The sequence below is a fragment of the Marmota monax genome, unplaced genomic scaffold, assembly GCF_021218885.2.
Source record: "Marmota monax isolate L192 unplaced genomic scaffold, Marmota_monax_Labrador192_F-V1.1 WCK01_AAM20220418_F8-fsc00099, whole genome shotgun sequence".
In the NCBI taxonomy this organism is placed as follows: domain Eukaryota; kingdom Metazoa; phylum Chordata; class Mammalia; order Rodentia; family Sciuridae; genus Marmota; species Marmota monax.
The window spans coordinates 4,197,331-4,212,179 of NW_026692126.1; the positions used below are offsets into that span (position 1 = coordinate 4,197,331).

General features: G+C 43.6%; 1 long non-coding RNA gene across 3 annotated transcripts in view; it reads left to right on the forward strand.

Annotated features, from left to right (window-relative positions):
* The first annotated feature begins 969 nt into the window (after positions 1-969).
* LOC124106836 (uncharacterized) overlaps positions 970-14,849 on the forward strand; it is a 31,726-nt gene continuing 17,846 nt past the window's right edge. For 2 of the 3 annotated variants that reach the window (XR_009228781.1, XR_009228783.1), the window contains exons 1-3: positions 970-1,071; positions 3,289-3,391; positions 14,198-14,332. This is a non-coding gene — a long non-coding RNA (uncharacterized LOC124106836). The remainder of the gene's footprint in view (positions 1,072-3,288; positions 3,392-14,197; positions 14,333-14,849) is intronic. The other variant, XR_009228782.1, reaches the window with a different exon arrangement.

A 14,849-nucleotide genomic window follows, 5' to 3' on the forward strand; every position in this document is an offset into this window, starting at 1 on the left:
AATTCACTTATGTTTGAAAAGACTATTATTATAAAGGAAAAGTGGACTAGGAAGTCAAGAACAAAAGAGAATAAAAACCATGGTGTTTTGAAGGGTAAATGGCACGACATGCTATGTCATTTTGGAGAACTTCTTTTAATTACACTATTTTTTTGGGTGGGGGTCACCAAAAAGTAATCTAAGGTCAAAAAAGACAACCAACAGGTCTCAAGTGGTGAATAACCATGAACATGTAACAAGAAAATACATTTTACAAATTTTATTTGTAAAATAAATACTATCTTCATTCCCATAACAGCCAATCATTATCTCCATTTTGCACGCGAGGAAAGTGAGGCTCAAAGCAGTAGCTTGCCCAGGGTCTTATATTACTACTGAAGATTGATCAGGACCTCACACGCTAGGCAAGTGCTCTACCATTGAGCTACATGCCCAGCCCTTTACAAATTTTTATTTTGAGACAGGGTCTTGCTAAGTCCACCAGACTGGCCTCAAACTTGGGATCTTCCTGCCTCAGCTGCCAGAGTCACTGGAATGATATGTGTGTGCCACACAATATTAAAACAAAAACAATACTTTTAGGATAACACAGAGTTGAAGACATACAGAAGCAAGTAAAATAACGCATCTCCTCAGGCACAAATTTTCAAATAAGGATCTCATTAAGATTCATGTACTGAAAATGGCTTCTTTTCTAAAATAGGCTTGGTGCCGCTTGGCCCTTTTATGTATAATTCAACAACGGAAACCATAACAACAATAATATATGGGTAGGGGAAATATATCTTCTTGAATGAACAAATTAGGTCATCATCAAGCAGTTTTATTTAGTGGGAATCCCAGTAGGTACTCACACAGTGAGAAATAGCTCTTGTGGCCTTAGAAAAGAGCGCTTCTCCTTTCACACCAGAGTGCAAGGTGCGATGAAAATCCGGAACAGGATAATTCCCGGGAGTGGTGCTGGGTGTGTCTTGCAATCCAGTCCTCAGGACTGTGCGGGGCAAGGCCAGTCCTCAGCTGTGCTAGGCCCAGCAAAGGAAGGGCAGCAACTTCTCATTGGCTCCCGCTGGGGTAAGACAGGGGGCTCCGGGAGGTCTGATGTGGAGTTTGTAGCTGGCTTCTGTAAAGATCTTCGAGTAAAATCAGGCACAAAGTGCGTCTGCAATGCAAGAATTCTTACCCGAAAGGCAAAAAGGACATGGGTTCTAATTTTGACTCCTCCACCCGTCTTCCCTGCCTGGCCTCCCCCAGAGATGGGCGTGTAGTGTTAAAATCTGCCCAGGGCTGGAGGCTAGACTCCGGGTGCTGGGAACGAGCTTGGAGATGCACCTCCAAACCGAGAGAAGGGGCATTCATTGGCTGTCAGTGGGTTTCTAGGACCCAGAACCGGGAATATCCTGACTTCCTGACTTCCCTTGGGGAGAGCGTTACTTTTCTAACTGGTCCCGTTATCAGGACAGTCTTTGAGTGTGTGAAGTCGCACTAACAATGGCAGTGCAAAAGACCCAGCTGGATCCTTAATGGATTTTTACAGTATAGACGCGATTCTTGCAGGCAAGAGAGTGCCAGATAAACCTGGCTCATTTTCGGTTTCCTTTTGCCAGAGCTCGCCCCGCAGGGGGAGACAACCCGCCTCCACCCGGGGTGCCTGGGCCCGCGCTGCGGCTCCTTCCTCCTCCAACTCCGCAGCCCGGGGCGCGCAGGGCTGCGGGGGCCGCGGATCCGCGCCGCGGTGGGGTTTCATCTAATATTAATTGCTTAAACCTCTGGTGGTTTAAGCGGTTTTATTGGCAGGAAGATGCAGGCAGTAGCGCGTTGTGGGCTAAGGCTTCGGATCGTGCTCACTGGGGAAACAATGGGCTGGATTTTGAGAAAACAAACCCGAGATGTTAATTAGGCTCTGAAGCACTTTGCACATGTGAACGGAGCCTAGATGGGAACTCCCCAGGGCCAGGGCTCCGTTATTTGTTTGGTATGCTTTTTATTTATAAAGCATTGTGGTGGCATTTTGAGCACTAAATAATTCCTTTAAAAAAGTGTTTGGGGAGGAGGATGCCCAGTGGGGAAAAAAGTAAATTCCCCCAACTTCATCTCATTCTATTCTTTTTGCATTTTACTGACTCACGTGTATCAGAAGAACGCTGTTATTTTAAAAAGGAACAAGGGTGATCCAGTTTGATAAGAAAATGGAATAGATTAAAAGGGAAAAGGTCGTCTCTAATAGCTGTCAGTGAATGCTATTGTATGTCGGGAACTATTTTTTTCATTTAATTTAATTTAGCTTTTTGCCACTTTTATCCCACCTCCTGGGTCAGGCAGTGAGTGAGTAGGTGATCTTATCCCCACTTCCTGGGTAAGGCAGTGTCTTTTTTTTTTTTTTTTTTAACAGTTGGCTGGCTGTTTGGAGTGTGTTCAGACCAGTCTCAGAGCTGGAGAGGGGTGAGGTCTCTAATCCCACACTGCCCGGGAGCTTGGAGGGCAGGGGGGAGCCTTGCAGCAGGGATTCATGAGCATGAACAGCCTACCTTTGAAAACAGCCTTCCTCCCTGGAGCTGAGTCACTTTGACCAAGTTATTTGACTTGTATGGGTTTCTGTTCATACCTAGCTCCTGAGTTTGCTGTGTTATGTAACGCAACTCAGAGTCAGGCAAGAGTGGTGCTCAGGGGGTCTTAGAAATGCACGTTGGTGGGAGTGTTATCTCCCGTGAGCTGCCACCTATGCCCTCCTCAACCTACAGATATATTAGAAATTATACTTAGTAATTGAGGTTGAATCTGGAAAAGGTGCTACTGGAGTTCAAATCCTAACTCTTGCCCTGCTTGTTCCAAGACCCTGTGCAAGCTACTGCTTTGAGCCTCAGTTTCCTCGTGTGCAAAATGGAGATAATGATTGGGCTGTTATGGGAATGAAATGAAGTGATTCTTTGGAAACACTTTTCATGGGCATGCCACTTAGTGCAAAATAATTGTTGTCTGGAGGTGGGCATGGTGGCAAGCAATGTAGCCCAGCTACTTTGGGAGGCTGAAGCAGGAGGATCACTTGAGCCCTTGAATTGGAGGCCAGCCTGGGCAATATAGCAAGACCCATCTCAGAAGAAACCAGGCGTGGTGGCACACTTCTGTAATCCAGTGGCTTGGGAGCCTGAGATAGGAGGATCACAGAAAAGAAAAGAAAGTTGTTGTCCTTTATTTATGTTAAAAGTTGGAGCAGTTTTTAGTATTAGGCATTGAACCCTGGGGAGGCTTAACCACTGAGATACATCTAGCCCTTTTTTGCATTTTATTTAGAGACAGGATCTCACTGAGTTGCTTATGGTCTCACTAAGTTGCTGAGACTGGCTTTGAACTTGAGATCCTCCTGCTTCAGCCTCTGCAGCCACTGGGATTACAGGTATGTGCCACCACACCCGGCTGTCTTTTCTATATTTAAATGCTGATGGTTCTAGAAGTGTTGTGATTCTGACTTAATAGTGTCCTGTTTACATCTTGATTTATTTTTCTATGGTATTTAACTTTTGCTTAGGTATGGACATTGTTTCACTTTTTTTTTCTTCAGTGCTGGGGATGGAGCCCAGGGCCTAGTGCATGTGAGGCAGGTGCTCTACCACTGAACTACACCCCCAGCCTTCCCCTTTTTTTTTAATGGGTTACAGACATTGTCCTGTAACATCCCTCTGCTTCCTTTTTGACTCAGGGAGACACAAGACCACGGATCCCTATTTCATTCATAATGAGCTGTGTGTGTGTGTGTGTGGGGGGGGGTGTATGTATGTGCAAGTGTTGCGTTGTGTTTGTGGTGTATGTGTGATAGATGTCTGGTGTGTGTGTGTGTGTGTGTGTGTGTGGTGTGTGTGTGCTGGGGTGCTTGCCCTGGCTCTCCAGGAACTCCAGAAGGAAAGAAAGTGAGACAGGAAATTGGTTTCCTGATCCAGGGCTGAAGGAGGCGAGTGCAGGATCTGAGCTGGGCTTTGGATCAATGGGATTCCTGAAAGCCCAGATTGGACAGAGTCCTGGGAGAAGGGAATAAGAACGTGTGGGAAGCACTAGAGGTGGGACAGGGCAAGGTGGGTTGAGAAACACGTTTCCTTTGCAGAGGGGATCACAGTGGGTGGGACTGTGTGAGGCCTGGGGGGAACCTGTGCACAGGGATATGGAGGGGCTGAGGTCTCCAGTATCTGATGAGGGCGAGGAGCAGTACTGGATTTGCAGTACTGTGTGAGAAGTGAATAGCAGGGACAATGACCGCCTGGGCTCTCTGGTGGGTGGCCAGTTGGTGGTAGGGGGTTGCGGTTCCCCCCAACACTGAGGAGCATGGTACAGTGATGGAGAACAGGGTTCCTCTGTGGCCCTGGGCTTCCTTTCTAATGCTGGCTGCTTTGGGGAGGGTGGGTGGAGGTGAGGGGATGAGGAGGGGGAGATGCAGGCTTGTGTTTTCCTAGCTTTTGGGCTTCCTGTGCCTTGGAACTGATTTTCTCATAGGAACCACATTAGAAAAAAAGTCTCCAGGTTCTAAAGTGAACTCATAAAGCCTGTTTAATCCACAGTGTTTCACAGCTTATCCGAGTACATAAAGCCTATTAATCCACAGTGTATCCTAACAGACCATAGTGCAATTGGTAGCAACTCCTGAGACTGTGTCTTAGGCGATAATGTCTGTGGGAAAATTCATTACGAATTTCAAATTGTGAGCCAGGCGGGCCAGCTGGGGACTCTGCCATGAAATGCTGGCGCCCTGGGGGATGTTTACCTGGAGAACACCTGTTACAAATGGCCAGATAACACTTATGTGCATAAAAACCATAGAAAGCTTAATTATGGGGTTTATTTAAATGCTCATCCTGCTAAAGCAAAAAATGTTATTCTGACACGTGTTACAAAATGGGCAAGCTGTATTCAGGACTGTTGTGATAGGTGTTACGACTGTCACAAGAGGGGAGGGAGATCAGGCTCCACTGAATAAGAAAGACAGCTGGGCACTGATAGCCAGGCTCCGAGGTGGGGGAGGAGGACAGAGGGTGGAAAGTTACCAAGGCACAGGGGGTGGGGAGCAGGAATTCTTGCTAAACAGACCTAACAGGGTTCTTGTCAAAGGCTGGCCAATGTGATCAGATACCTAGAGCCAGGGTGGGAGGATTCCCAATAGACTGACTTAGCAGGTTTTTTGCTGAAACTGAACAAGGCTGGCTGGAGACAGGGCCCAGGATGAGGCCTGCAGAATAGAGGGCTCGAGGAGTGTGTCTGAAGTTCCATCAAGGACACTCTTTGTCAGTTCTCTTAATTTGCAGCAGCCTGTCTCTTATATTATTCTCACTCATCAAAATCAGCAGCATAGAACCTGACCTTTATTAAGCGCTTCCTGGGTGCCCAGCATCATGCGACTGCTTACTTAATTTTTATCTCAGCCCTTGGAGGGAGGTACAATTGTTCTCATTTTATAGGTGAAACACGGATTCTTGAAATAATCAGCAATATCTGGGAAGTGTCTATTTACCTCTCATTCCTTTAAAAAGTAATTTCTCGTTTTGAACAAGTGATGCATTCATGAGGTTCAAAATCAAAATAATAATGAAAAAAGAAAATCTCTGTGACCTTGGCAGCTATTCACTGCCTCCTGAAACATATGTACTATAACCATTGTTACTGTTTCCAGAGTTTCTTTGTACACTTATAAATGCATAAATGCAGATGTAGATTCTTTCTTTTCCCTCTTTAACAGCAAGGTAGCACATTGTGCTTCTTATTCAATACTCAGCTTGATTTTCTCACTTCTCACTATAATTTGAGAGTCCTCCATAGCAGTATGTGGAACTGGATCTGGTATTTAAATCCAGATAGCCAGCCTTCAGAGCCTGCCTTCTTTGTTACTCAATTCTTTTTTTTTTTTTTTTTGGTATCAGGAATGGAACTCAGGGGTGCTTAACTGCTGAGCCACATCCCCAGCCCCTTTTTATATTTTATTTAGAGACAGGGTCTTGCTAAGTTGCTTAGGACCTCACCAAGTTGCTGAGGCTGGCTTTGAACTCTCCATTCTCCTTCTCAGCCTCCTGAGCCGCTGGTATAGGGGTGTGGTGCTGGTATAGGTGTGCGTACCACTGTGCCTGGCTACTCCGTTCTTTTGATGCTTGTGTAGCTAGACATCTTCCATGTTTAGTAGGGATTTTAGCTTTTGCTCCAAAATGTATGAACATCTGTTATGAAGTTCTGCTTGCCAGTGTATTTGTGATCTAAGGTATTTGTGTTCAGTATGGAAACTTCACTTGGTCCATCAATCTCATTAAAGAAGCACGCCACATTCAGTTGTGTATCATCCAGGTAGTGTTGTCTCTGGTGTGCCAAACCCAGAATTTATTTTCTGTCTGGGTAAGAAAACAATGTGCTTACGTAGTAAGTGATTATCCTTTGTTTTTTCTGTATATTTGCTAATTGTACTCCAAATTCTTTCTGGGGCACTCCCCTCTTTCCTTTTTATTTTTTTTTTTGATACTGGGAATTGAACCCAGAGGCACTTTTATGCTTTATCACTGGACCACATCCCCAGTTTCCTATTTATTTTTTATTTTTTAATTTTAATTTTGAGACAGGGTCTCCCTAAATTGCTGAGGGTCTTGCTAACTTACTAAGTTGGCCTTGAACTTGTGGTCTGCCTCTCTCAGCTTCCCCAGTTAGTGGCATAACAGGTGTATGCCACTGTACCCTGACCCTCTCCCATTAAAAAAGAAAAAAAAAAAATATATATATATATATATATATATATATATATATATATATATATATGTAGTAGTTGTCAATGGATTTTATTTTGTTTAATTATACAGGGTGCTGAGACTCAAACCCAAGTGCCTCACACATGCTAGGTAAGTGCTCTGACACTGAGCCCCAGCCCCAGCCCCCCATTCTTAACTCATGTGATTCAGGTGAATTCTGATGCCAGTCCCCCAAATCAGGGTGTGGAGCATATGATTTAGGCCTTGGTCTATCAGCAAATTATATTCCAGGGACCACACTTTGAGAACCACTCACCTTAAAGTACTAATTTCTGTCAGACATTGGGACAATTGCATTAGCTATCATCCAAGATTTTTCTTTCTTTCTTTCTTTTTAATCAGTGACGATTATGGTGTACCTTCATGTATATGTGCCAAATACTATGTTAGAAAATGGAACTAGTTCTGATTACAATTAATCCCTGTTGGTATAGAACTTCCAGTTGGAAAGGCAACAGTTAAGCTAATAATGAAGTAAAGCATTTCAGGTTTGCAAAGTGCTCTGCAGGCAAAGTGCTCTCTACTTCCTGCAGACAAAGTGCAGAGTGCTATGGGAGCACATAGTAGGGATTATGCCTGTTCCTAGGGGAGAGTGGGTGGGCAGGGCTGGCTTTACATACAAGCTGGACTGGTGGATAGGGGGGAGAGAGCCAGGTAAAGGAAAGCGAGGTGAGCTCCTAGAGGAAGCAGGGCAAGAATGGTTGAGCAGTGGGCCAGAGCATTCTAAATGGAGAATTGAGAAGGGTCAGCTGTGGCTGAGCAATTGACTGAGAAGGTGCTGAGCGATGAGACTGAGCAGATGACAGCAGTCAGTGCATTTAGGGGCTGGCACGCCCCCCTAAGCAATTAGACCTTTATTCTAAGGCCTCAGGAAGCCAATGAAGACTTTGAAGCCAACAATGATCAAATTCGTATTGTATGATCAGAAATGTGTTGTGAAAATCATCAGTTGTGAAATTGTCATTTTGATAGTGGAGAAGAGAATAGATAGAGAGGTCAAGTGTAAAGGACACTAGTTAGACAGTGATTCCTGAGCCTTACGTGACATATGAAGAGAGTCTGACGGGGTGGTGACACTGGGAGTGGAAGGATTTAAGATTAAGATATACTGTATTACATTGAAATATAGATGTGCTTCACATATATGTATATATCCATATGTATATTGCATATATCCATATCCATATCTATCTATCTATACCTATATCTATCTATCTATCTGTGTATGTATCATTTTTTTCTCTTTGTTTTTTGTGGCACTGGGGATTGAATCCAGGGCCTGACACATACTAAGCAAGTGCTGTACTTCTGAGCTACATCCCTAGTCCTTTTTACTTTGAGACAGGGTCTTGCTGAGTTGCCCAGGCTGGCCTTGAACTTGCCGTCTTCCAGCATCAGCTTCCTGAATAGCTGGCAACACAAGCATGTGCCATCTCGACTGGCATGTTTTATATTTTCATCTCTGAGATTTGGATAAGGCTTAGATTTGATGACCCTTTTCCTTTATTGGAAGTGTATAAGAAAATGGAGTGTCTAATAGTCAATACCCTCTTATGTCAGATGGAATTTGGGAGACAAAAGTGGTAGGACTCAGTGGTGTCATGAAGCTCAAGGGGCTGGTGGTTTAAGCAGCCTGAGAAATGGTGGCACTGTAGGCTGCAGCAGAGAAAAGTCCTTATGGAAAGAATTATATTCTTTAGCTTTCTTTTCTTTTTGTGGTGCTGGGGATCCAACCCAGGACCTTGCATATGCTAAACAGGTGCTTTACCATGGAGCTACACCTCTAGCCCCTCCCCTTTTTCTTTTTTACTATGACGAAGTCCAAACTAGAGCACTTATTAGTTAATAACCAGGAGCTGGACATCTAAGGTGTTTTTTTTTTTTTGATGATACTGGGGATTGAATCCAGGGGTGCTCTATCACTAAGGTGCATCCCCAAGCTCCAGACCTTTTTTATTTTATTTTGAGACAGGATCTTGCTAAATTGCCCAGGCTGGTTCCTCCTGCCTGAGCCTTCTGAATAGCTAGAAATTACATGCATATGCTACTGTGCCTAGCCAGGAAATCTAAGTTTTTCATTGTGTTTTTATTAATATATCGAATACTGTAGTTTATTAAAGGGGAGTTACTGGGGAATGAAATTGACTGAATTATATTGTTATATTATGTACCTGTTCAAATATGCCATCACAAATTCCACTATTATATATACTTACAATGGACCAATAAAAAAGAAAAAAAGAAATGAACAATAACAAATAAGTACTGTTTTAAGTATAGATGGACCATTTCCTAGCTTGATCTCTATTGCTTTCCTTTTGAAGAAGTGTATTTACATTCCTGTGTCATTTAGCATTCTTTTTTTGTCAGGTTTACTCTGTACCTTTTAAGAACAAAATAACTTTACTTTGTGTGTGACTGACCATGGGGTCATACCAAATATGTGTTGTATTGAGGTTTTTTATGGCTCAAAGGTTCTGGAATGTCCCATTTTTCCCTATTTCTTGGCAAAGCCACTAAGTTTGATATAGTATTTATAAGGGAAGCATCATTATAGGTAATATTGAGAAGATTTATTTCTTTTCCAGTTACTTGGCATGGAGGATATTTTTAGTCCAAGACGAACAAGCCTACAGGTAGTAGTTTTTAGTAATCTGAGTCCATCAGGATCTTAGAAGTCCCAAACTTCTGATCCTAGACTTGCCCGTGGCAAAATGTAAAGCTTTTCTCTCTGCTGTAGACGGAATGTGTGTCCCCATAATTCTTATGTGGAAGACCTCATCTCAGGGTTATGGTATTTGGGGGTGGCCTTTGGAAGGTAATTAGGTCATGAGGTGGAGCCTTCATGACAGTAGAGTCCTTTATGTGAGAGAGAATGTCTCTCCCTGCTATGTGAGAATGCAGCAGGAAAGCTGCCATTTGCATACTAGGAAGAGGGTCATGACTTCCATCTTACACATCTGTCTGTTTCGGTCCCTTGGTCTATGACATTTCCTATAGCCACCTGAGCAGTCTAAGACACCATCTAATGCAGTCTCCTCTCATTTTGCAAATAAACCTGACAATGTTTTTGATTCATGACACTCTACCTCTGACCAAATAATTTTCAGGTAGCAGTCAGATGTTAAATTTGTAATGTTGTGATTTTGAAGATGATCGTATTTGTTGACTTTTTAAATGCATGCGGCCTTTCAAACAATTTGTGAGTGTTTTCTTTGGCCATGAAGTTCGTCTTTAACAGAGTTGGGGAGTAAATTGATTACTATGGACACCTGTGAAAGCATTTTTCTTATGACCTGTGACTTCTATTTTTGGAAGCTCAGCGGAGGATTCCCTTACACTATCGCTTACTTTTGGAAATTGGAACTTTGGTATTGCTGAGGCATGTTTCCTGGTCTTGTCCAACTCAGGAGGTGAAGCAGTTTCACAGAATCGAGTTCATGGAATGGAGCAAAGGGGGATAAACTCAGAGGAAATGATTCAGAAAAAAGAACAGGCTTCATTGTCCCACTTGACTGGAAATACCGTGAGTGGGGTCCGACTTAGCTAACCAGGTCTAGGAGTTGAGAGTGGAGAAAACAGAAGTACTGCTGCCTGAGGTTCTGAGTGGTAAGGCTCAGGGCCTGCCTCCTCCTGATAGGGCTCTTCTGCCCACAGAGATCAATAATAATTTAGCAAACCATGTCATTGTTTATACCCATAGTGGAATATGTCACAGATTTAATTTATTTAGAATGCAGAGTCATTTTACTAGTCAGATAATAAGGTTGATCTTGTGAAACAAAGTGAAGGCTGGTCAGTTCCTACGTGCTTCTGATACAACATCGCAACCTGTGCCTCCTTTTTTCTTCTTCTGCCCGTACTGGGGCTCAGTGCCCCTCTTTTTACCTCTAGCCTTAAAACAGAATGGCATTGCACTGGCAATGTTCATACGCTGAGATCGGCAGAACGGCTAAGGAACAAGCCCTCCTCTGATTTCTACTCTGCTGCTTGCTGTTAGGATCTAGAAGAATGAGAGCCAGTGGCCTGTGGTACATTATCAAGCTTTCTGATTGTAAACATGAATCATAATAAACATCTTACATTTTTATTGGCTCATTAAAAAAATGTGTAAGTGCTTGAATACTGAGTCTTCCTCTTGGCTGTTTCTTGAGAATACTTATCTCATTGTTGGTGATGCAAATTTATTATTCACTAAGTAATAAAAAAATTAAAAGCAGTTTATAATAACAAATAAATTGTTTAAACTGAACATATAAAAGGTGTTGATGTTTTCATTATGCAAAGAATCATGGCTTGGTGTGGTGTCCTGGTGGGGGAGAAATCGTCCCTGGACAAATGAAGCGAGGCTTCCAGGTGTTCCGTGTTATTTTCGTTGAGGGTTTCTTGGTACCTTCAACGAAAAGTACAAGATGATGAAAATGACCCTCTCATTAACTGTGGTCTAGCCTCTGGTTCCATCAATCAAAAATATTGTTGGGGTTGCTGGGGCTGGGGCTCAGTGGTAGAGCACTTGCCTTGCACGTGTGAGGTACTGGGTTTGATCCTCAGCACCACATATAAGCAAATAAATAGATAAATAAAGGTATTGTACCAACTGCAACTAAAAGAATATTTTAAAAAAATGTTGAGGACTGGGGTTGTGGCTCAGTGGTAGAGCGCTTGCCTAGCATGTGTGAGGCCCTGGGTTCGATTCTCAGCACCACATATGAATAATCAAATAAAGTGAAAAATCCATTGGCAACTAAAAAATATTTTTAAAAAATGTGGTTGAATACCTTCAGTGGGTGAAAAAGGCCTGCAATGGTTTGGATATGAGGTGTCCCCAAAGCTCCTGTTAGTGCATGACTGTGGGAAGCGAAGTGATTGGAGAGCTGTAATCTAATCAGTCCATCCTAGTTTGGATGGACTAACTGGATGGTAACTGTAGGCAGGTGGGGTGTGGCTGAGGAGGGGGGTCACGGGGATGCGCCCTGGAAGGGTGGGTCTTCCCTGATGCCCTTTCTTCTCTCTGCTTCCTGCCTGCCAGGAAGTAAGCAGTTCCCCCTGCTCTGCCTTCTGCTATGATGCTCAGCCTCACCCTGGGCCCAGAGCAATGCAGACTGAGTCCTCTCAAACCATGAGCCCCAAACAACTTCTTCCTCTAAGTTGTTGTCAGGTATTTTGGTCTCGGTGACACAAAAACGGTTTAACACAAGGCCTTTGCTAATGCAGAGAGGCACATGTCGGAAACTTGCAGCACACAGGATGGTGTCCCAGTTTAAACCAGGAGAGGGGCAGGCAGGGGCTCTGCTGAAAACAGGGCACCTTTGAGTGATGCAGGAAAAGGCGCTCCCCCTGAGTACGTCCCACCGCTCAGGCCCAGGTGAGTTGGACACATGAGCATTTGCTCTGACCCAGCTCCCGTCCGATCACACAGCAGTCTGCACAGAACCTGGGGGTATTTCAGCCCTCACTTTTCTTGTGCCCAGCTATACTTTGCGGCTTTACGCACAGGCAATTTCAGGTTGATGAACTTTTCCACAATCAGGTCTCAATTCTCACAGTGAGTGATTTGGGCATACTTAAAAGTGGGTGCGTGTAAGTCTGCCATTTTTCCAGTTACACAGACGTGATGAGGACTATACTACTTAAATGAGGATGAGAGAGCCTTAATAGCTAACTTACTTTTCTAAATAAGTGGTAATCCAGGGATTAGGATTTCTAAGTGCTGCTGGGTGAGATGGCACACACCTGTGATCTCAGAGACTTGGGAGGCTGAGGCAGGAGGTTGGCAAATTCAAGGCCAGACTTGGCAATTTAGCAAGATGCTGTATCAAAATAAATAAAAAGGGCTGGGGATGTGACTCAGAGAGAGACAGAGAGGTGGGGAGGGAGAAGGAGCCCACCTGGGTTCAATCCCCTTACCACCAAAAAAAAAAAAAAGGAGAAAGCTTTCTAAGTGTCTGCTAAGTACGAGAAACCACCTTCTTGACGATAGTGGCATATAAACATCTAGCAAGGTTTAATGCATGTGCACTAAATCCACATTTCTTAACTTGCCATTTTAGTTCCTTTTTACTTTGGTCTCAGTTTGTCATCCTAGCCTTTTCCTTCTTCACGGGGTGAATTCACAAAATGTTCAGCTGGAGATTCTCTAAACCCGATGCTTTATGTCCAAACAGTGAAACCTGCATCTGCTTCACACCCATCTGTTGAGTCCTTTCCACTCTCAACAGCTGGGCTCAGCATGACTCTTGCTGTACAAAGCCCCAGAGCCCCCAGCCCACATGATTTCTCTCTGTATCCAGATCCTGTTTTGCTTAAATTCCTATCGTGTGCATGGCGTACTGTCTTGTAATTACTTATGTTATTTCTTTTCCAAGGCTCGTTGAGGACAACCATTATTTTTTGAAATTTATCTGTCTCCTACAGAGCTTAGATATTTAATTAGGGGATGTAGATAATGTATGCTATTTGAATGAACTAATTAAATTTATTTGTCTAGGAATTGAACTTAGAACAAATCTAGTTTTCTTTTCTCTTGGTAAAAATGGTATGTTTCCTTTGTCCTTTATTGCATTAAAATAAGTATTATTAAATATACAAGATATATAAAATGATTTGCTTTGTTAAGTAAATAAGGGATTGAGAAGTGGCACATATAATGAAAAAGTCTAGGTTTTTAAAAATATTTATTTATTTATTGGTATTGAGGATTGAACCTAGAGGCGCTCCACCACTAAGCCACATCCCCAGCCCATTTTTTGTATTTTATTTAGAGACAGGGTCTCCCAGAGTTGCTTAGGTCCTTGCTAAATTGCCAAGGCTAGCTTTTGCACTCTCTATCCTCCTGCCTCAGCCTCCGGAGCTGCTGGGATTATAGGCAGGCCCCACTGTGTTTGGCTCAAGCCTATTATTTCTAATTTTAAATTAGCCATTTAGTAACTGAGTAACCATTCTCTGCCTCAAGTCTTTTAATTTTTTTTATTTTTTAGTTTTCGGTGGACACAACATCTTTGTTTGTATGTGGTGCTGAGGATCGAACCTGGGCTGCATACATGCCAGGCGAGTGCACTACCGCTTGAGCCACATCCCCAGCCCCTGCCTCAAGTCTTCTGAGCTAGAAAATGAGGGACTTTGAAAGACTTAAAATTATGTTTGTCTTATGGACAAGAAATTTGTTATTGATTTTGAAATTTAAAAAATGTTTTTTGCAGTGGGGCTGGGGATATAGCTCAGTTGGTAGAGTGCTTGCCTCCCGTGCATAAGGTCCTGGGTTCTATCCCCAGCCCCACAAAAAAAAAAAAAAAAAGTTTTTGCAATGCTGGGAATCCAACCCAGGGCCTTACACGATGCTAGGCAATCGGTCTACCACTGAGCTGTGCCCTCAGCCCTGGTAGTGAGTTTTGATTTCATATTAAAACCTGCCCCTTCCCTCCCTGTGCTCTCAGGACAGTGCGGTTATGTTGACACTGTGGCCTATGGAATGTAAGAAGGATCTTTTAAAAAAAACCTCTCTGCTCCCCTCCGGTGTCCTCTGAGCTCAGAGGAAGGGAACAGCATCCCAGGAAGAACAGGCAGCACAGGTAATGGCCCAGATCCTGTGGTCTCCTTTGAGGTTTTCCCCAGGGATTCTCCCTGCCGTCCACTCTGCACCCCCCTTTCCTTCTTGGCTGTGCCAGCTCAAGTGGCATTGCTGACTGCCTACTGCATATCCAACTGGGTGGCCAGTGGCATCTTGATCTAACGGATCTAGGCTCAGCTCACCCCTCCTCCCTTCACGACTCTGTCCTTACCCGACTAGCAAAGGTAGAAATCCTAGTGTCCTCTTGCTCTCTTCTTCTCCACCTGCTGCCTGTGCACCACCGTCACAATTATCGCATAGCACGTGCTGCCGTCTACCTCTAAGGTCTCCCTCAAACAGTTGCCTCTTCATTGACCCTCATTGCTTAATAGTGGCCACTGATTTGTCCTTTTTAACTCTTCTAATCCATTCTGGTCTTTCTCAAGCACAACTCAGTTTGAAAACTCATGATATACATAAATGGTACACCAGCAGTCTTTGTAGTAATGGAAAAGGTGGGCGAATGGGTATAAAAATGG